The sequence below is a fragment of the Pteronotus mesoamericanus genome, unplaced genomic scaffold, assembly GCF_021234165.1.
Source record: "Pteronotus mesoamericanus isolate MK-2021 breed Mesoamerican mustached bat unplaced genomic scaffold, CSHL_Meso_final scaffold_167, whole genome shotgun sequence".
Classification (NCBI taxonomy): domain Eukaryota; kingdom Metazoa; phylum Chordata; class Mammalia; order Chiroptera; family Mormoopidae; genus Pteronotus; species Pteronotus mesoamericanus.
The window spans coordinates 10,132,058-10,153,988 of record NW_026555308.1 but is presented as its reverse complement, the minus strand read 5'-3'; the positions used below and the strand labels follow the sequence as shown (position 1 = coordinate 10,153,988).

General features: G+C 46.3%; 1 protein-coding gene and 1 pseudogene across 1 annotated transcript in view; one reads left to right on the top strand and one right to left on the bottom strand.

The window, feature by feature from the left end:
- The window catches only part of SNX29 (sorting nexin 29), a 547,242-nt gene that overhangs the window by 27,497 nt on the left and 497,814 nt on the right, over positions 1-21,931 (bottom strand). The window lies entirely within an intron of this gene.
- On the top strand, positions 13,053-13,229 carry LOC129083689 (40S ribosomal protein S29-like; annotated as a pseudogene).

Genomic DNA, 21,931 nt, shown 5'->3' with positions numbered 1-21,931 from the left:
CTTCCAGTGCCAGGAAAATAAGTCATCATAACTCCTGGCTGCAGAAACCGTCAGGGACTGAGTCGGTGGAAGGAACTTTTGGAGTCCCAAGCAATTCCTCTCAGAGAACCCATCCACAGACTTACTCAGACTCACTCCCTCTGAGCCCCAGCATCAGGGTAGCAGCTTGAAAGGCACCAGTGGCTTACAGGGAGGTACTGAAGTGTCTGGCATCAAGGTGAGAGCTGGGGGACAGCTTTCTCCCAGACATAAAGGCAGGCAGAGGCTATTGTCCCCTTTCTGAATCCTTCCCCCACAAAGCCAGCAGGGGATGCCATATCTGAGACTCCATCAACTTGGCTAACATTGTTTGCCCTGCCCTGGGGATTCCCTGAGACTAATTCCCACTCAACTTACTGGCATACCCGAACTGTTAACAGTGACTTTTCCATATGAATGGCTGGTCTTGGCTCATGCTTTGCCGCAGCCAGCCTCAGTGAGCCCCTAGTCCTCTATACCTCTTGTTAAGTGGTCCCAGGCCTGGCACTAGCAGAAACCAGCCTAGATTCACAGCTTGGTTTCACCTGGCAAACCCAGCACAAGTAGCAGCCATCTCAGATTGCTTTATAGCTCAGGCAGGGTGGCCCTGGGCAGAACACAGGTGGGGGCTGACCCTGGCCTGCATCACCTGCGAAACCCTGGAGCCTGTGCACCCGGTGGACAGCTATAGACCACATCGGAGCACCACCACCCTGACCCTGCATTGCTGATCCTCTACAGATGATGGAGGTTGGTGGTCAGTGGTCGTAGCCAGTCCTGCAGCTAAAGGCCTGGGTAAATCCTTCCCATTGAACTACCAATATAAATCAAGGCTTAACTAGGAGGGTCAACTCAACCCACACAAAGGGCACACCTATAGTACCCTGCTTGGGTGGCGGGGAAGGCTCTGCCACCTGACCCTACAGGACACCTACTACATTAGGCCACACTACCAAGACATAGAGTCAGAGCAACTCTCCTTAATACAGAGAAACAAACACAGGGAGGCTGCCAAAATGAGGACACAAAGAAACATGGCCCACATGAAAGAAGAGCTCAAAACTCCTGGAAAAAAACTAAGCAAAATGGAGATAAGCAAACCACCAGATGCAGAGTTCAAAACACTGGTTATAAGGATGTTCAAGGAACTTAGTGAGGACCTCAGCAGCATAAAAAACATTCAGTCCAAAACAAAGGATACACTAATTAAAAGAGAACAGTTTACAGGAAAAGAGAAGTAGAGTGGATGAAGCTGAGAATCAAATCAATAATTTGGAACATAAGGAAGCAAAAGACAACTAATCAAAACAACAATAAGAAAAAAGAACCAAAAAAAATGAGGATAATGTAAGCAGCCTCTGGGACAACTTCAAGCACTCCAATATTTGCATCTAGGGGTGCCAGAATAAGAGGAAGAACAAGAACTTGGAAATCTACTGGAAAAAATAATTAAAGACAACTTCCTTAATTTAGTGAAGGAAATAGACATACAAGTCCAGGAAGCACAGAGAGTCCCAAACAAGATGGATGCAGAGCAGCCCATGCCAAGACATCATAATTAAATGCCAAAGTTTAAAGATAAAGAACCTTAAAAGCAGCAAGAGAGAAGAAGTTAGTCCTCCACAGGAGAATTCCCATAAGACTATCAGCTGACTTCTCAAAAGAAACTTTGCAGGCTAGAAGGGAATGGCAAGGAGTATTCAAAATCATGGAAAACAGGGGCCTATAGCCAAGGTTGTTCTACCCAGCAAAGATATCATTTGAATTGAAGGGCAACTAAAGACAAGCCAGACAAGAAAAAACTAAAGGGGTTCATCATCACCAAATCATCATCATTATATGACATATTAAAGGGACTTAAGAAAAAGAAGATCAAAACTATGAACCGTAAAATGGCATTAAATACATATCTATCAACAATTGAGTCTAAAAAACTAAGCAAACAAGAAGAACAGAGGCAGAATCATGGATACAGAAAGCGTTTTCGTTGCCAGATGGGAGTCGGGTGTGGGGAAATGGATGAAAAGGTGAGGGGATTATGAAGTACAAATAGGTAGTTACAGAAATGCCATAAGGATATTAAGTACAGGATAGGAAATGGAGTAGCCCAAGAACTTAACTGCATGACCCATGGACATGAACAATGGTGTGGGGATTGCCTGAGGGAGTGGGGGGTGCTGGGTAGAGGGACGCAAAGGAGGAAAAATTGGGACAACTGTAATAGCATAATCAACAAAATATAATTTAAAAAATTAATAAGACATAAAGCTGATCATGTCACACTCCTTGATCACAACCCTTCAGAGGCTGCCTGCTACCCTCTGAATAAACTCCATGCTCCTTATGACCAGCTCAAAAGTTCACGCTCTCTCCACCAAGAGACTCTGTATGAAGCCAAATTCTTGCTCATTATGAGAAACTTACACCTAAGCTTAGAAATCACCTCATTGCAAAGGTAGTCCCCATTTTAACATGACTCCTCTCAGGGCCTGTCCTTACTGCCTTACATGTGTTCACTCCTTATATCCACACAAAGCCAGCAAGGGAGGTCTGCTGTTACACCCCACCCCCTTTCTCAGATGAGGAAACTAAGGCACAGAGGTTCAGTGGCCCAAGGTTAGAGCACACAGATGACAGAGCTGAGATTGGGCAGCTGGCAGGCTGAGTCCCAGGTCCTACCCTGTAAACAGAGCTCTAGCTTCCTCATCCTTGTGTGTTGAGTCTGCGGCCTCCTTTCACAAGGCCTCTCGCTTGGCCTTTGTAAACCAGCTGTGAGGGAGGTGGCGTGCCTACTATCATACAGGTGTAGAAACCAAGCCTGAGAGAGAAAGCTACTGGGCTCAGGCACTGCGGGTGTTGGGATGATGTTCAGACTGAGGTCTGACTCCAGAGCCAGAGTTGTACTAGTGTTTTAAATTAAAGCAGGGGTTTGCAACCCTGTTACTTTAGAATCACCTGGGGAACTTTTAGAAGAAATAGTGATGCTCAGGTCCTACCTCCAAAGATTTATGCTGCATTGATGTGGGCAGGGCTTGACCTCTGCATTTAGAAGCATGGCAGGGGATCCAATTTGCAAGCTAGAGCTGAGAACCACAACTTTAAAGCATTCGTACTATTTGAAGAAATTCTGTAAATTTAAAGATCAGCTAAAAGTAGAATAATGCCGTTTATCTCTAAGGTCAAAAGGTGGCTTTTTAGCAGGCTGGCAAATGAAACATTTGATAGTGTCTGAACTTTCTGGAGAAATGATTCTGACCTGTTTTTGGAAGCCAGCAGATCCGGACACACACTGTTTTTGAAGGTTCTTTGGTAGGAGATCTGCGTGCATGATGCCACGGGTTTTCCAGTATTTTCCTGGCAGTGTGTGCCCTTGTTTCAGCATTCCAGACCAGAGCAGGCCTCATCCAAGGATGGAGAAGATCACCAGACAATGAGGAGGCTCTGCTCCTGTCGCCAGGAGGCACTTTGCTTTTGAGGATCACTTGGACCAAGGTGAACAAATGCTTAGATCATTTTTCATTTTGCCCTGAGTCCTTCTACACTATGGCCGAACTGAAAATTTATTTCCATTAAATATAACTGCCAATCCTGAGCTTCCCTCACAAGATTCCTCCCAGAGTGTTATGAAAATACCATTCAAATAAAAAAAAAAATAAAGTCCCATGTGAAAAACAAAAAGACTACTTACTGTTTAGTCTTCCTTAAATAGTTGAAATAAGGCAAAGGATACTCCTTCCTCCACCTGCCTCTCAGTGCTTCAGCCTCAATATACTTTTTGAACTAAGTTATTATTTTTGAGTAGGTAACACATAAAGTGGTGCAAAATAAAAAAGCATGCAGAGGTCAATGTATAAAAAGTGGTCTCCCCAGCCCCATCCTCCAGGCAACCATGGTCATCCCTTTTTAATGTATTTTTCTAGAGCTACTCATTATCTATAGAGCATATAAATGTGTGCGTGTGTGTGTGTGTGTGTGTGTGTGTCCACTACATATATTTCTTGTTATTTCTAAAAGTAGAAATTTATGCACTGTGCTACATCTTGTATCAGGGAGATTTTTCTGTATCACTACATTTAGATTTAGCCCCACTATTCTCATCTAGGGGTCAGCAAACTTCTCTAAAGGGTCAGATAATAAACATCTTAGGCTTCAGAGGCTATTTGGTCTCTGTTGCAACTGCTCAGTCCTGCCTTTGTAGCATGAAAGCACCACAGACAGTATGCAAATAAATGGGAATGGCTATGCTCCAATATATATTTATTGACAAAAACAGGCAGTGGGCAGGATTGGGCCCATGGGCCAGAGTTTGCTAGCTCCTGTTTGTCTATGTACTTTGGCTGTCTAATCATAGTTACATCCATCAATGGCTGCACAAGACCAAGGAGGCACAGCCTACTTGCCCAAAGCACAGAGATCTGGAGTGGCCTTTCTCCTTTACAAGCACTTGACTGCAAACAGAGATCATCTATTTGTTCATTACTCAACACATTTCAAGCTAATGGAATGGATTTTGCATGACTCCACTGGCTGCTGGGCAGCATCCAGGACACCAAAATGCTAGGCTTTGGGACTGTTTCAAGCTGGTTTAAGCAGCTCTGTTTTCTTTTCAGTTTTATGTGCAGAAGGGTTGAGGTCCTGGGGAAAGGGATGAACTCTGCTCCAACTCTTACCAGCTACACGTGAGAGTCCAAAAGACACTAATGCAAAGCTTCTTGAGGTGGCCTGGCCTATAGACACTCAACAGACAGCAAATATGATGAGGAGGGAAATCCATTAAATAAAAGGTCAAAACTCTACCACAGGATTTTCCTTTCATTCACTGCATTTCCAAGAACGTACATCATTTAACAGAAAGCCAGATGCCACAATGAAGACACAGCTGTGAGTGTGGCCACAGGTTCCAAGCTGTCCCATGATCTGTTCCAGCTTGCCCCACCTTCTCTTGCTCCACATTGGAATGCCTGCCTGGATGTGCCGATGTGACCAACTTGTCCTTTCTTCAGAGAAGTCTGCCCTGACCTCTGGCCTGTAGTTAGAACTGCCTGTTCAATTTTTTTGCTGCTCCAACAGACACAACACCAGGAGAGCAGGGTCTCATCTGTCCAATTCCCTGCAGTTTGTCCAAGCACTTGGCCCATAGCAGGTACTTACAAAACACCAGTGTTCAAAGTAAATGAAGACATCTTCAGGATATGCACCACAGACCCTGACTGGAGACTCGAGCAACTGAGAAAGAGTTGGCCAGGGCCAGGCACAACACAGGCCCATCCTCTGACCCAGAGCCCCCACAGGTCTAGCTGGAGAGGAAGGCTCAGCACAGACAGTGCAGTGAGTCCAGGACAAGAGACCCCAGTTCAAGCCACTGTTATCAAGAGCCTACAGACAGTACCAGACAGAGGGCCCTCGAGGAACACAGGTTAGAGGAGACACAAACTGTAACCAGCTAACTGCGCCTACACCCCTGCATGAGCCATCAGTGGGCAGCGCGGTCAGAGAGCAACACCTTGCCTGCCACAGAGATGCAGTACTAAGGGGAGTTGGGACCGGTCACAAAGAAGGTGATGTCTGACCTGGACTTTGGAAAGTGTGCAATTTCACGGGGGGATGGGAGGGGGCACTCAGGCAAGGAAAGCGGCCGGAGTGAGGGCAGAGGGGACACAGCGGTGTGCTCGTGCCCTGTGCCTGCTACAAGTTATAAAAACTTAGTGCGTTGAAACAACAGAAGTCCCAACTGGGCTAAAATCCTAGTGTCAGCAGGGCTGGTTCTTTCCGGAAGGGGAAATATCCTTTCTTGCCATTTTCCTCTCCTGGTACCTGCCTGGGTTCCTTAGTTCATGGCCCCTCCCAGTCTCACAGCCAGCAGTGGCCGGTCAGTCCGCCTCCCGTCACAGCTCTCTGACCCTGGCTGCTCTTCTTCCTCCCTTTCCCACATTTAAGGACCTCTGTGACCACCCTGGGCCCACCCAGCCCAGATAACCTAGGCTCACTCTTTACTTTAAGGTCACCCAATTAGCAACCTAAATTCCATCTGCGGCCTCAGTTCTCTTTGGCACATAACATATTCACAAGTTCTGGGATTAAGACGTGGACGTCTTTAGAGGGACATGAGTCTGCCTACCACAGGTCATTCAGTTTAGCAGGAGGAGGAGGAAGCCATGGAAGAGGTTGTACCAGAGATCGCAAGCCTCATGCATTGGCTGGTGGCTGCCCACTGTCTGGTTCAAGACTGTGAGGGACGTACTGGACAGACTTAGGGACAGAAGTGTCATGGGAACAAGATGTCTCCTTGAGAAAAACCTGGATGATGGACAGGTCTCCCAATCCTCCTCAGGTAGCGTTTAGGAGTATTTTTTGGAAGCATACATGGAACGCTGACTGTGTGCCTGGCAACATGCCTGCTCTTAGACCGTCTCATTTAACTGAGAGAGTGAGTGGACAGAAGGCAAAGGGCCTGGGTTCACATCCTAGCTCTTTCTAATTGAAGGCTCAGGAACCTGGGTGGGGCAGGTTCCTTCCTTTGTCATGCCTTCGTCAGTTAGGTGAGAGACTGCCCTAAAGGTGTGAGGCTCAAATGAGTTAATACATGGAAGGTGCTTAGAGAAGGCTGTGTAATAAGCATGTTTTATAGATGAGGACATTGAGGGCCAGAGAGGACCCTCGGTGGGAAGGAATGGAACTGAGATTCACACCGAGGTCCCTCTGGGTTTAGTGCTGGCACTTGTCCACGCCATGCTCCTTACTGTTGCTCTTGTTCTGACAGTTCCTCTCCATGCACTGCAGAGCAAGCAGAACACAGCTCAAGGGAAAGCAGCTGCCACTCTGGGTGCAAATCCTGTCCCCGACACCTGCTGAGGGACCTTGGGGTAGTCACTCCAGCAACCTGAGTCTCAGGTTCCTCATTTCTTAAGTGAGCATAAAAACTGGTAATGCCCTTTGTGAGCATTTTGTGAAGTACTGGGATGGAGCACAGAAGCAGCTGGCCCAGTGACCGGCCCACAATGGCTTCTGCCAGCGGCTGTGGTCCCTGTGCTTAGCTGGAAAGAGGCAAACTAAAGTGTGGCTTCCCCACTTTCTGCATTGGGGTCCTAATAGCAGTGGACTTTCTAGGTCAGTCATAAAAGGAGCAGATTTCTCTCTGCTCGGATTTCTCTGCCACCCGTGTCCTATATATAGAGTAGGCTAACATGCTGGAGCCCCAATGCAACACGACAGCCCTCGCGTACTTTTGGGGGTGCCCCTGCTGAGAGAGGTGCTGCAGCAGGGAACAGGAATGCCTGGACTGTGGGGTCAGGAAGGTCTGGTTTGGAATCTCAGGAGAGTCACTTAATCAGCAGAGCCTCAACTTGCTCACCCATGGAACAGCAACAACTGTAGCTACATTGTAGGGTTAATTAAGGAAGAGGACCGAAACCACACATGAAGTATTTCTCACAGTCTCAGAAGCAGGGCAGGATCAATGACTGCTATGATTACTATTGCTATTTTATGAGAACCACAAATCATGTTCATCTTCAGACCCTGTTCAGTGAGCAGTGGCTGCCCAGGCATGGTCTGGAAGAGCAGACGTTCACTCCGGGCTCCACGGGAGTGTGGCTGGCGCACGGAGGCAGAGGGGCAGAGGCAGCCAGTGTGCCAGGGCTTAGCCCGGTATGGGGCATGCATGGGTGCTAGCGACAGTGGTCCACAGTTAGACCGCAATGGGTGCGCATTCTGGGTGCTGATTCAACATGCCTAAGGGGGCCACTTTGAGATGGAAGCCACCTCCCTGGGGAACCTGCCAGACTGGTCCCTCAGCCAGAATCTGGCCCAAGTTTCCTCTGACCCAAGGAAGAGATTTCTCTTCCTTTCATCCACTGCAAAACCTACTCTTGCTCAAGTTACGGCACTGCAGAGTGTTAGAGGTCCTTAGTGCAATACGCCCATTTTAGAAGTGAGAAACTGAGGCTCAGAGAGGGAACGCGAGCCATCAAAGGTCTCCCTCTAGCTATGTGAAGAAGGGTCCAGCCATTCCTTTGCCCAAGAGGCATCCTTCCTGCTCCTGCCTGTCTCCTCCACTGACATCAGACTGCCTTTGGGAACACACTGCCCTCAGCCAACTAGGGCCCTGGCTTAAGGAAGGGACCTTTAATACCCTGGAAGCGGATAGGTGGAATGTGGCCCCAGCAGAGCACAATCTTATTGATATGGCAGCTGCTTTCATACGTCCAGGGTGTCATTTGTAAAAGGAAGATGATGGGGCAGACAGACCCCAGGCTGAGGCAGAGGAAGCCCCTTGCACAGATGACAGAAGATGAGGTATGCAGCCACAGGGAAGGGGTCCTGCTTGGCCTGGACGATGACTTTGCCAGCCTCATGCTATCCTTCCAGCTCCTCCACAACATGCCACACTCTTCTCTCCAAATCCCTTGTGCAGCATCTGCTGGAGGCAGCTGGCTACTCTGGAGGGTCAGAGACCGGGCACTGGGTGGTATAATGGGGGAACAACAGCTGTGGGGCACAGACACAGAGGATCAAGGAAATTAACATTGGCAAAGACCACCCTCTAGACTGACGTCAGCATCCTGTCACAGACCGAGTTCTCAGAGGGCAACTGTCACTGTACCCCACGTGGCTGCAAAGTGTGTGACTGCGTCAGGGCTCAGGGCTGTCTGACTCCCAAACGCAGCGCTCTCCACCGCACTGCAGCCTCCTGCAGCAACATTCAGAGCACCGTCCAGGGGGAGGAGCCTGCAGCCCTAGACCTCGTTTTGTCCGCCCTCCCACCTGCCTGAGGCTCACTGTCCTTCGGCTCCCAGCTGGATTTTTTCCAGGACCCCCTAGGTGCCCTCCTCCGTCTTCTCTGCTCATCCTTCTCAGGTTTTGACATCTCCAAGGTGGGTGGGCAGGGCTCCATCCTCAGGTGTCTCCTCTTCTCTATCCTCACGCCTTAGCACACTCATTGAGGCTCATGGCATTAAGTGCCGCCTACATGTGATGATTCCTAAGATTCTATACCCACCCCGGCGCTCCATCTGAACCCCAGGCTGATCTTAGACTCAGGATCTGAGACTACTTGGATGTCGATAAGCACTGCAAATGTAACCTGTCCAAGGCCTTCTCTTTATTCTCCCTCTGCTCTTCCGTCCCTGCTTTGTAAATGGCAACTCTCTTCTTTTAGTTCTTTACATCGACAACCTTGGCAACATCCTGACTCCCCTCTTTCCCTTGTACCCATGTCAACCCATCTGCAAATTTTGTCTGCCCTACTTTCAGAATATATCCAGAATCTGACTGCTGCACACCACTGCCCCTCCCAGCCACCATGTCCTCTCACCTGGGAAACCACTTCGTCTTCTACAACAACACCCTTTCCCACTGATGGCTCCTACTTCACCTTGAGAGGCAGCCACAGCCCTGCCTTGACAAGGCCTTGGTGATCCAGCTGTCGCCGTCACCTCCCTGACCTCACCTCCACTGCTCTTCCTCTTCCTTCACTCTGCTCCCGCTATGCCAGCATTCTTGCTAATTCTCAAGCAGGCTGAACACACACTGCCTCAGGGCCTTTGCACTTGCTGTTTCCTCTGCCAGGCTCAGTTTCTCAGGTCTCCACACTGTGTCAAACTATCCTTGTGGCCTTCTGCAACCATATATAACACATCCCCATCAGGCCCCTTCCCCTATGCACCCCCTCCGATGACCTTTCCTGTTTTATTTTACTTTAAGCACTTACTACCTGACATATATACATTTATTTAATGTTTCTCTCCCTCATGAGAATGTCTATTAGGATAGGGAGTTTGTTTTATTCACTGTTGAATTATCAGTAACTGAAATGGTGCCTAGCACATAGTAGGTGCACAATAAGTATTTGCTGGGGGAATGGATGGATGGACAGACAGGAATTTCCCCCACATCATCCCTGCTCAGAGCCGGTTATGCCTTCTGCCTGCCCTCCTGCCTGGCCCAGATGAAGCAGCTGCGCTTGTCCCTGGAACTCTGACAGATCCTGGGGAGAACCAAGCCAGCCTGCTCTTACCTTTTAGTGTTTAGACTAATTTTAATCTATTTTTATGTATTTTGAAAGCAGTCCTAATCGTTTATATTTAAAGTGTCCTTTAATAAAAATGTATGCATAGGAAGCAGGAACTTAAATGTCTCTGTAATTTTCTCATCATGTTTTCTTAGCTTTCCAGTCAAAACAACATCCTTAATCACAGCATTTCTATATGTATTAAGAAATAAAGATCCCCTCTTTGTTCTTTATAATTTTTATAATTATTAATCGATCAGTCAAGTATTTATATTCTATTTATCCTTCTCGGGTTGAACAAAGGATGGAAAAGGGAAATTAATTTTACTTTATGGTGTTGAGCACCTACTATGTGCCCTTGTTGCTTTATATTTACTGTGTCGCTACCACCACACTGTGAGGTCTAGGTCATTAGCTCTATTTTATGGATAAAGACATATGAAGTGCAGGGGACAGAATAAATTGTCCAAGGTCACAGAGCCAAGTGACAGATAGGGGACCTGTACCCAGACTGCCCCATTCTTTACAGCTGTGGAGTTTTTGTTGTTTTTTTGTTTGTTTATTTATACATTTAGATAAACAAGCTATAGTTATCTCCCAATGCACAGAATAAATAAATATCTCAAAATACCTGGGCTGCCCCTGAGGCTGTCCTCCCTTCTTGGTATTCCTTCTCTCAGGAGGGACTCCTACCTAGAGGTGGTCATGCTCTCCCTGGCCGCTGCTCCTGTGGGGGGTGTCCTGACAGCCAGACTCCATGGCCCCTGTGATAAGGGAGGCCCTGCCTGGCTTAGCCCCACCACACTGAAAGCAGCGGGGCACAGCAGGGCACCCTGTGTTCTGCTGAGGCTGCAAGAACAGATTCAGGAAGCTGGCTGAGACCCGGCCTGGGGTCTGCAGGACCTTGCTGGCCTGGTGGAGGTCAGTCTCTAGCCCATTGCACAGGATGGGCGCTCAGTGTCTGGTGGGGAAACCAAACAAAGAGTCCCCACATGTCCAGTAAAGAGGACAGAGCTGTTTTTCAAAGGCTGCCTCTGGGTGTCAGGCTGGAATCTGAAGGCCTCATCATGACCCTTGAGGCTCCTACCTGGACTCTGACCTCATCTACCACCCACCCACCCACCCTGGCCCACAGCTGCCACCCTCTGGCTTCACTCCTCACTGACTCCTGGTCATCTTCCCCATTCAGCACAGACCTCCCTGACCCCAGACCAGGCAAGGCTCCAGGATCACACCTTACAGCGGCTTGCATGGGTCCCTTGTGACACTTATAGGCATAACTGACACCCTTCCCTGGGTTACAGGGCGTCATGGCTCCCTCTCTTTAATGGCGGCACTGCCAAGGGGCCACCCGCCCCCAGTGGTGTGAGGCGCTGCAGACAGCTCCCTGCACTGACTACGGCTCCTGTGCCCACGTAGAGCCTCCAGGCTGGCCTGGAAGCTCCCTGAGGACAGAGGCTGTTGGTTTTGTCCTCCTAAAGCCTAGCACAGTGGCTGGGAAGGGGCAGGAGGGGCTCAGCAAGTGTTGGTTTTTTTTCTGAAAAATAAAGGCAGGCCTCTCAAAGCAGGGGTGATGGTAGGTCTCTTTTCGCTCTTGCACCCTTGACAAGGCTTTACTCATATCAGACAAAATTGATGTTAAATAAAAGGTTACAAGAGACAAGAATATTATATATTAATGAAAGGTTCAATACAGCAAGAAAAAATAGCATTATAAACATTTACCCACCTAATAACAGACCATCAAAATCTATGGAGCAAAAACTGACAATTTGAAGGGAGAAATAGACAGTTCTACAATAACAGCTGGAGACTTCAACATCCCACTCTCAGTAATGGATGGAACTTCCAAAGATATAATCAATAAACCCACTAAACCTAACAGAAATATAGAGCATGCTACCCAATAACAGCTTCTCAGGTGCCCATGGAACGTTCTCCAGGATAGACTATAGGTTAGGCCACAAGTTAAGTCTCAACAGATTTAAAAAGATAGATATGCAAAGTACCTTCCGTGACTACAGTAGGATGAAATTAGAATTAATAAGCTGTAAAATTCACAAGTTGTTATCAACATTAAACAACACACTATTAACCAATGAGTCAAAGAAGAAACCAGAAGGAAATTAGAAAACACTTTGAGGCAAATGAAAAGAGGAAAAAAAAAAAATACCAAAACTTACGGGCTGCAGTGAAAGCGCTGAGGGGGAAATCTACTGCTATAAAGGCATACATTAAACAGGAAGAAAGATCTAAGCTAGCAATCTAATGTTACAACTTCAGGAACTAGAAAAAGAAGAAAAATTAAACCCAAAGTTAGTGGAAGGGAGGAAATAATAAAGATTAAAGGAGATAACAAAAAAGACAAACCTTTAGCTAGATGGACTAAGAAAAAAAGAGAAAAGACACAAATTACTAAAATCAGAAATGAAAGTGGGGACACGTCATAACTGATTCTATAGAAATAAAAAGGATTATACCAGTACCATGAACAGTTGTACCAACGAATTGGATAACTGAGAAGAAATGAACAAATTTTTAGAAACATAAAACCGACATAGACTAAATCAAATAATAGAACTTCTGAATAGACTTAAAACTGGTAAGGAGATAAAATCTGAAATAAAAAATCTCCTGACAAGGGAAAGGCTGGGACCTGATGGCTTTATTGGTGAATTCTGCCAACTTTTAAAGAACTAATGTCAACCCTTCACAAACTCTTCCAAGAAATCAAAGAGGAGGAAACACTTCGTAACTCATTCTATACAAACCAGACAGAGACACTACAAGAAAAGAAAACTACAGATCTATATCCCGGATGAGTAGTGATGAAAAAAATCCTCTACAAGACACTAGCAAAGAATTTAGCAGCTCGTTAAAAGGTTTATATGCTATGACCAAGTGGGATTTGTTCCTGGAATGCATGGATGGTTCACCGTACAAAAATTGGTACTATAATATACCACATTAGCAGAATGAAAAAAAACCACAATTGTGTCACCTTTTGTCTCACCAGGAGAGCAAGATGGGTCACCAGCAGCCCTACTGGAGCCACATGAAAAAATTCAGCCAGGGTTCTTGTTCTTGTCGCATCTGCTCATACCAGCATGGTCTGACCCAGAAATATGGTCTCAATATGTGTGCCAGTGTTTCCGTCAGTACACAAAGGATGTAGGACATAGCCTTTGTTAAGTTGGACTAAGCGAACTTCCTTGAAAGGGCCATTCAAGATATCTGCCCTACCACAGAAACAATGCTAGCTCTTTGTATATAATATGAGTGAAATAGCCATGTGATAAATAAATCTCCTTTTAAAAAATTACTATTATTTTCTCAGTGGATTTATCTTTAAAATTTGTGGCTTATTTTCCTCTGGTTATATAGAAGCATTCTTGCTGAACTCTGGTAAATATCAGGGTTTTTTTTTAATGCTTCAAAACACTTCTTTTTTTTTGCTATGTAAAGTGCCTGCTATATATAGGAACATTTAGCATACAACCTGAGACAAACTGTTTCATGGGTTGGGGCAGTAAAAATAAAACTGTTGAAAAATGAAAAAAAAAAAACAAACAAAACCCAACAAAATCACGTCAATTGATACCAAAAAAGCATATAAAGAATTTCAACACTCATGATAAATACTCTTGTGTCCATAACTTTCAGAACACAACTCTGTACCTCACCATGTGGCAAGGACTTTAAATGCATTAGTCTCCCTCAATCCTCTTAGCAACCCCAAAAGGAAGGAACGACAATTACGCCCAAATTATAGAGAGGTACCCGAGGCTGAGTGAGGCTTAGTGACTCCCAGGTTCATACAAACAAGCAGCTGAACCAAGACTTGGACCCTGCTCCCATATCCAATCCATGCTCTGCAGCGGCAGAGATGGCAAATTAGTTTCTACCACACCTTGCTCCAGCTAACTACTCCTTGTTCTGAAATGTCATAACAAATACAAATGGGTTAATCGTCCCTGTCCTTGGAAGCTGCGGCATCTCACCAAGGAGCTCTTGCTGAATTCCCTGGCATGAGGCCTGCTCTGCCATTCACCAGCTGGGTGGCCCAGGGGAATTCACTTTACCTCTCTGGGCTTAATTTTCCTGCCTCTCTTGAGAGCATAGTAAGAGAAGATAATTCTAGTAATAGCTCTGTAAGGGCTGCTGTGAGAAATAAACGCGATTTCTCGTGAACCCACTGACCCCAGGGTCTGACATAATCAGGAATGGCAACTGATTAATAAATGCCTGCCGAGTGAACGCGTCCCTTAATGGATGGCCTGGGGGAATGTTCCTATGCCATACAACGTGAAAGTGCCATTGAGGACCCCAATAAGAGAACTGGCTTCTTCAGAATAAGACAAGGTACAGAAAGGAAGTTCAGAGTCTCCACAGATGACAGAGCCTCCAAGTTTTATGAGGCGAGCCCTATGTCCCCTTCCCACTGCCCAGCGTCCGCCCTCCCTTCCACCAGTCTTTTGACGTTTGCTGCCTCAACACTACCAAGTTCACCGTCCTGGCCCTGCCTACGTGTCCGGGGACACCGTCTCAGAGTCGAAGGCTGCATCTGTGTGTGACAGTGAGCTGCAGCCTGGGTGAGTTAGCCTGAGTGTTGCGGTTCCTGGCCCCCGGCTGATGTGCACACTTCCCCTTCCCTCCTGCCTATGTTCTGATCAAGGACAAAACCTTATTTTGAAATCTAGGACTGTGGACTTATTCTCCACAACAGCCTTCCGCAGCCAAACCTGCTGAAAGACCTTTGTCCTTGATGAGGTGAGCAACAGTAATTCCTGTGGCTTTGGAAAGGAACAAGTCAGGGTTGAGTCTAGAGTCCAGATTCTCTAACCTTAACCCATGTGACCTTGGCTAAGCTCTCCCCTCCACTCCTCCAAGGAATCTGTTCCTCCTCTGTAACAAGGGGGCATCTGATTCTACCTCTGACACCCCAGGATGAACAACCTGAGCATTCCTGTAGAGTGGCGAGAGGACGTCTCACCCTAGACTTCTGCCCTCCAAGTTGAAAGAGAGTCCCTCAAAAGTCTCCGCCCTGCAGGCTGAGAGAACCTCTCAGCAGCAGAGACACCTGGGAAATCTACTCAACCAGCCCAGTCAAACCCACGACAACCCCCAAAGTCATGAATTCATCCTGGTTAATACTTTACAATAAAACTGCCTTGTCAAATACCGGCTGGAAGCATGTCTAAAGATAGGTGACGCCTGCTAGGGAGTGTTAAGGCACACTTCCCACTCCATTAGGAGTGACGAGCTGGGGACGTGCAGAAGATTCCTGCACAGAAGCGTGATCTCCTGGCTTAGTGGGTGTGGAAGGCTGGGCCAGAGGCCTCACAAGCCTCTGACACAAAAACTGCCAGAGGTGTTGGCTGTAGCTTTCCTGACAACTGTAAAACAGACCCAGAGAAGGGATGTTTGTCCACCCACCTTCTCTCCTTTCAGGAGTCCCCCTTCCTTCTGTAACAGTCATTATTCAGCCCATGAGCTGAGGTGGCTGAATGCCTCACCCCTTTTCCCAAGATTTAGCTATTCAAGGTCTGATTCCCTGGGTCACAGTCATTGGCTCAGAGATGAGACCACCAGAATCTTCCCTGGAATTTCTGCTGGAGCTACTGGGACAGATGTGATTAGGAAGAATCTGCCCTAGGGCTTTGGCTGGAGCCAGTAATAAGGAGGTTTATTTTTTAGGACCTGGATCTATAGGGTCCAAAAGGCCTGTAGCTGCCAGGGGCCATCTTTCCATCAGACAGAGAAAACCTGATTGAAATGAAGCTACCCACATCAGCTAGTGAGCATTCCCTTTTAGTGTACGCTAACTTAAAGTAGGTTTCTGAAATTTTGCAAACCTGAGTCACCCATAACACATACCTTACTTCTGGGACCTTTAGACACTCAGACACTTAGCATTTTCAGTACCTATCATGGGTCCAGATGCCTTTGCCTTGTGTTACCACTTATCTGATTTTTTTAAGGCAGCGACAGTATAGTGCTTACATGCATGGGCTTTACAGTAAGGGACCTGGGACCAAGAGCTGCCCGTGCCCAAAGTCCATGCTCCCACACTTTGCCTCCAAACAGTTCAAGTTTGGGAGTTCGACTCAAGTTCCAATGCCAGCTCTAAAACTTATCCACTGTGCAATCTTGGTCAAGTCCTTCAATCATCACTCTAGGCCTCGCCTGCCACATCTATAAAGAGGAAATAAGAATGGACACTGCCTCTCTTAGGACTGCAGACTAAATGAAATCCTGCACATAAAATGCTTTACACAAGGCCTGACACAGCATGAGCACCAGGTGACCTGGCTGCATCAGCAACGGTGGTTCAATTTAGAGATCAGCCTGGGAGGAGGCACTGTAGGGTTTGAGCTAACTGGTGATGAGGCCTATCTCTGCTCTATTAATTTTAAAAAAGAAAATAGAAGTAGTGTTGCAAACAGGAGCCCTTCTGGATTTATCAGATAAGCCACGTCCCCTTAACTGGATGTTTGGAGTTCCCCATTGCCAGAAATCAATGGAAAATAGCTTTTGCTCATTACAGTAAATATTCACTGAGCATCTGTTTCCCAAACTTGTGCTCCCCAGTAGGCACAAAAGGGGAAGACGTGGCAGGTTCGCTGCCCTCTGGGCATTGACACTGGAGGGGGCAAGAAGCACAGGGCCACATATCAAGTTGATGGGGGACTCAAATGTTGGAAAATTTTAGTTTTAGGTAATAGCTAATAAGCTTAGTAATCAACGTATGTAAAAAGCTGTTGTTTCAGGAACTGAAGGTATGACCCACCTTGCCTCCAGGAGACCACAAGCCGTTCCCCCTTCGGGCCTCAGGAGGACTGCAAGCAGTTAAGATGGTGTCTGAGCCATTGTACTCTGCTCAGGACAAAGATGAAAGAATGCTGAAGCTTTCTATCTGATTACCTTTCACCCAGAATTCCAATCCCCTTACCTACGCTTTTCTTCTCATAAAAAGGATTGGTTTAAAATGAAATTGAAGATGGTCTGTTAGGGTACATAACCCACCATCTTCTCAGATCGCTGGCTATCTGAGTAAAGCGCCTATAAAGATTCAATCCCTGTCTCTGCTTTTTGGGTCTGGTGGGTAACAGGCAGCACAAACGCGGCCTTTTCCGGTTTCTAAGTCAGCCCAAGGCAATGGCTGACTTTATAAAACCTTTAAAAGAAAACCTAGGAGAAAATTTTTGTAAATTTGGATTAGGTAGAGTTCTTAGACATAACACCAAAAGCATGATTCATAGTCAAAAAATCTGAGAAACTAGATTTCATCAAAGTCAAAAAATTGTTATGCAAATGACAATGTTAAGAACACATAAAAAGGCAAGGTACAGACTACAGACAGGGAGATAATATTTGCTAATTACCTATCTGATGAAGGACTTGTATAGAGAATATATAAAGAACCATCAAAACTCAACAGTAAAACAACACACACCTCAATTTTTAAAAATGGGCACAAGACCTGAACATACATTTCCCCAAAGAGAACACAGCTAAGAAAAATAACCCCACAAAAAAATGAGCAATATTATTAGCCATTAGGAAGATGCCAACTAAGGCCATGATGAGATCTACTACACATCCTTCGAATGATGAAAATAAGAAACCGACAATACCAAATGCTGATGAGGGTGCAGAGTATCTACAGCTCTCTCATGCATCGACTGTGGGAGTGTACAACGGTATAGCCACTCCAGAACGCAGTTACCACCCCACTTGTAGCTATTTACCCCAGAAAAATAAAAAATTTAGTTCACACTAAATTTTGTGTGTGAACAAAATTTACGCCTTGCTGGCGTGGCTCACTGGATTGAGCATCGGCCTGAGAAGCAAAGGGCTGCTGGTTCGATTCCCAGTCAGGGCACATGCCTGGGCTGCAGGCAAGGTCCCCAGAAAGGGATGCGCAAGAGGCGACTACACATTGATGTTTCTCTCCCTTTCTCCCTCCTTTCTCCTCTCTAAAAATAAATTTTAAAAATCTTAAAAAAAATTTAGTTCACATAAAAAGCTGCATATGAATGTTTATACTTCAGTTCTATTCAAAATTATTAACAACTAGGAAAGACGTGTCATTTGTGAATGGATAAACAAACTGTGGTATGTCTATATAATGAAATACTACTCAGCAATGAAAGTAACTAACTTCCGATACACCCAATGATGTGGACGAATCTCAATGTGGATGAACCTTGCTTTGTTCACTGAATGAAAGAAGAGGTTACTTACTGTATGATTCTGTGTAGATAACACTCTCAAAAAGACAAAACTACCATGTCAGAGAGCAGATCAGCGATTGCCAGGGCTCAGGGCTGGGGAGAACATGTGGCCATAAAGGGATAGCACAAGAGAGCTTTTTGGGGTGGTGGAACTGTCCTATATCCTGACTGTGCTGGTGGTGGTTATGCAAATCTGCACATGTATTAAAGTTCATAGAACTGGATGTCCTCCCCACAAAAACAAGTCCATTTTATTATGTGCTAAAATTTGTTTGTTAAGTCAAGAAAAGCAGGACTTTGGTCAATATATTAAAGACCCTAACTTGGCCCTTTCCCAGAATTCAGCGGAATGCCTCCTCTCTGAGTCCTACTGTTGATTTATGGACTGTCTGGGCTCTAATCACTAGCTTTTCTTCCACTTTCTTACTAGTTGAAATGTCAATTGCAGAATTTCACAGCTGTGCCCTCTACCCCACCCAATCATACCTTTCCACATCCTATCTAGGGTAAGTTACTAATCTGTGGTAGTTGCAAAAGCAGCCCCAATTATTCACCCCTCTGTCTCTGCACCTTGTCCTTCGCCATGTGACTTTGCAGCGCCCTCCCACTCTTACCCTGGTCTCTGCCTTGGGATTTGCCATTTGCAATGGGATGTTAGCAAACATGACACAGTCAGATGGAAAGTGTTATACCACGATTGGGCTTTCCCTGTTCTCACTCATCCATACATACCCAGGGATAGCCCTGCCGGTCCCCAGTTGTCCCATTATTCCCAGTCAAGACCATCCTAGACATGGAAGCAAATGGAGCCAAAATGAGATGGGCCTCCCAGCCTATCACCCAGTGCATGAGCCGTATGTTATTGTTACTGTACGCCACCAAGCGCACAATGGTTGTTTATTACACAGCATTAACATGGTAGTAGATAAAAGGTAGTGACCATTCTCAGTTATCACTCATAGGTATCATTGAAAAGCCCAGGGAGAAATGCAGAATCCTGTGAAAATGTGTGACCCACCAAGAAGAGAGCTATCACACAGACTGGTTATATGGTGGTGGAACAAGATTATCTGGGCTGCAAAAGGCCGCCGACTTGTTGTATGTCGCAGCCTCACCTCCCTGATATTAGAGAATGTTTATTACTATTTCTTTCACTAACCAAAAATACAATGGAGGTGACTGTGCCAAAAATAACCTAATCTGCCTCCCTTGCTCCAAACGGAATTTTCAGGTGCTCTGATGTTTAAAAATATAAGACACAAAGTAGGGCAAGCAATTGTAATAATATCTAAGCTTGAACTCAAATCATGTTGAGATGTTGAGACTGAAGAGAGAGTCTGGAATGCAGCTGAAATAGCTCCCCTTGAAGAAGCTCCTATTAGGTGACATTTCATTTAATCCCCTTGGCAAGCCTACAAGGTCTGTACTACTGGCCCCATTTTACAGATAGGAAAACACAGGCACAAGAAATCAGGGTCACAAGTACACTGGGTAGGAGAGCTGACATTCGAATCGAGGTCTGTCTGACTCAAAGCCTTGCTTTCAATAGGTACCAAACTGCTGTATGAATCATTTAAGAAATTAATAACAGCACTTTGGCTTACCTATTATAATGATATCTGACTTTTAATCACACTGAACAGTTTACTGGGGTGTACGTCCATTATTTTGGGGGAACTGGTACTTTGCAGCCTGGTCTCTGGGCTCAAAAATTCAGGGCTTGGTCATAGGAATGCCATCTTGATATCAACAAATCACAGAGCCTCAGTCTCCCAGATCAACTTAACTGATATTTGGGAGGAAAAGGTGGGGAGACCCATTGAGAAATTTATACTATCTCCCAAATATCCTCAGTGGGTGTGCCTGCTGTGTGTTCCTTTGAAAATCCCATAGTTCCAAGGCTGTCCCCATTCTCAGAGGCCCAGGAATGAGCTATGCATATTCCTGCTAACAACAGAAACAATTATCATTATCACTGCAGCCACAGGAAAACTAGTAAGTGCTTACTACGTGCCTGGAATGAAGTGCTCTTGCACTGCCTCGTTAAATCTTTGAATTTGTCTCTTGAAGTAGGACCTATTATCTGTCCCATTTTACAGATGGGGAAATTGAGGCACAAAATCCTTAAAGGGTGTAATCCAAGTTCACCAAGCTAATACAAGGCATGGAACCAAGTGAAACCCAGGCCTGTCTCATTGCAGCCCTTTCTGTCAACAATGCCATACTGTTTGTACCTTTCATGTGAAAGTCATAAAACAAGCTACACCCCAAACCTGGACAGAATGACTTGTTTTCTGTTGCATTACTAATTTGTCAACCTGCCTCCCCAGAAAAAACTAATGCGAGAAACATCCACAACTCTGTCACAGCAAGTTCTCATGTGGGTAAAAGAAAAATAACAAGGGTCCTGTTCCTACACAGCAGTCTGTGACCTGCTTTATCTTCTGAGTGATGCAGGCCAAGCCAGCAGCTGTGTGCTCAAAGGAGAGTGTTCCCAGGGCAAGGCAGCACCTTTGCTCTCTTTCCTGCTATGGTTAAAACACCCTGGGCAAACTTGATGAATAAGGAACAAGGAGCAGCGGTGGCCCAGTGGTTCTGCACACCTGGAAGAGGAAGGGTGGGGTGTGGGTGTTGAGCATGTGTCTCAGACCACTTCTCCCAACAAGGTCTAAGCCCTCATCCCTTAAGCCTCCGCAGCCCCGTCTCCCAGGCCTTTCTGTGCAGCAGTTACTAGGAGTTAACCCCAAAGAGGGAGAGCGGGTAGGATCTTGGACAGCACCACCCAGCCCTGGCCTAATAACTTTGTACAATGAGAGGCCACAGCAGGGACAGGCAGAGACCCTGTGGAGGACAGGCAGTGTGGCCCAAGGCGGGTGTGAAAAGTGCAGGCTTCCTGTCCTGGGGGCATTGAGGACCAACCGTTAAAGTCCAGACCTTGGAAAGAGCCCAACATGCAGGTATTTAGGGATGCTCTATTACGTGCTTCATTTTGACATCATAGTGACAAACAGGGGCTGCTGATCTGTACAGACTCAGCTTACACCCCCCGCTCCACCACATCTCAGCTGTGAGACCATGGCTAGGTCACTTCACTGCTGGGGGGCTCGGTTTTTTCATCTAAAGACAGGGAACAAGGACACTGACCTCAATGGTAGATATGAAGACTTAATGCAAGAAAACCCACTGGCCTGACACCTGGTTTCTTCTCCTTATCTCCTTCTTGGCCGTGGAGTCACAGGGGTTTGCAGCTGCTTAAACAAGGGCCAATGGCAGGCCAGCTGTGCAGGCTGATCAGGGTTTCTCAGCCTCTGCCCTACTGATCTTGCGTTAGATAACTCTGTTGTGGGAGGCTGTCCAATGCAGGGTAGGACATCAGAATCCCCAGACTCTACCCACTGGGCTCTAGTACCATGACCCCCACCCCCAGTGTGACAACCAAAAATGTATCCATTCACTGCCACTTTCTGGGGTTGGGGAGCAAGGCAACACAGCCCCCAGATGAGAACATGGGGGTGGGGGCACACGGATACCCAGTGGGGCATATAAGGTGGGGGTGGTATGTGAAAGTAGGAACACCAACAAAATCAGAATAAATAATCCTGCAACAGCTGCTCTGCATGAAAACCTTTCAGGTAATTGTACCTGTGAATAGAATTTGTCTTGGATG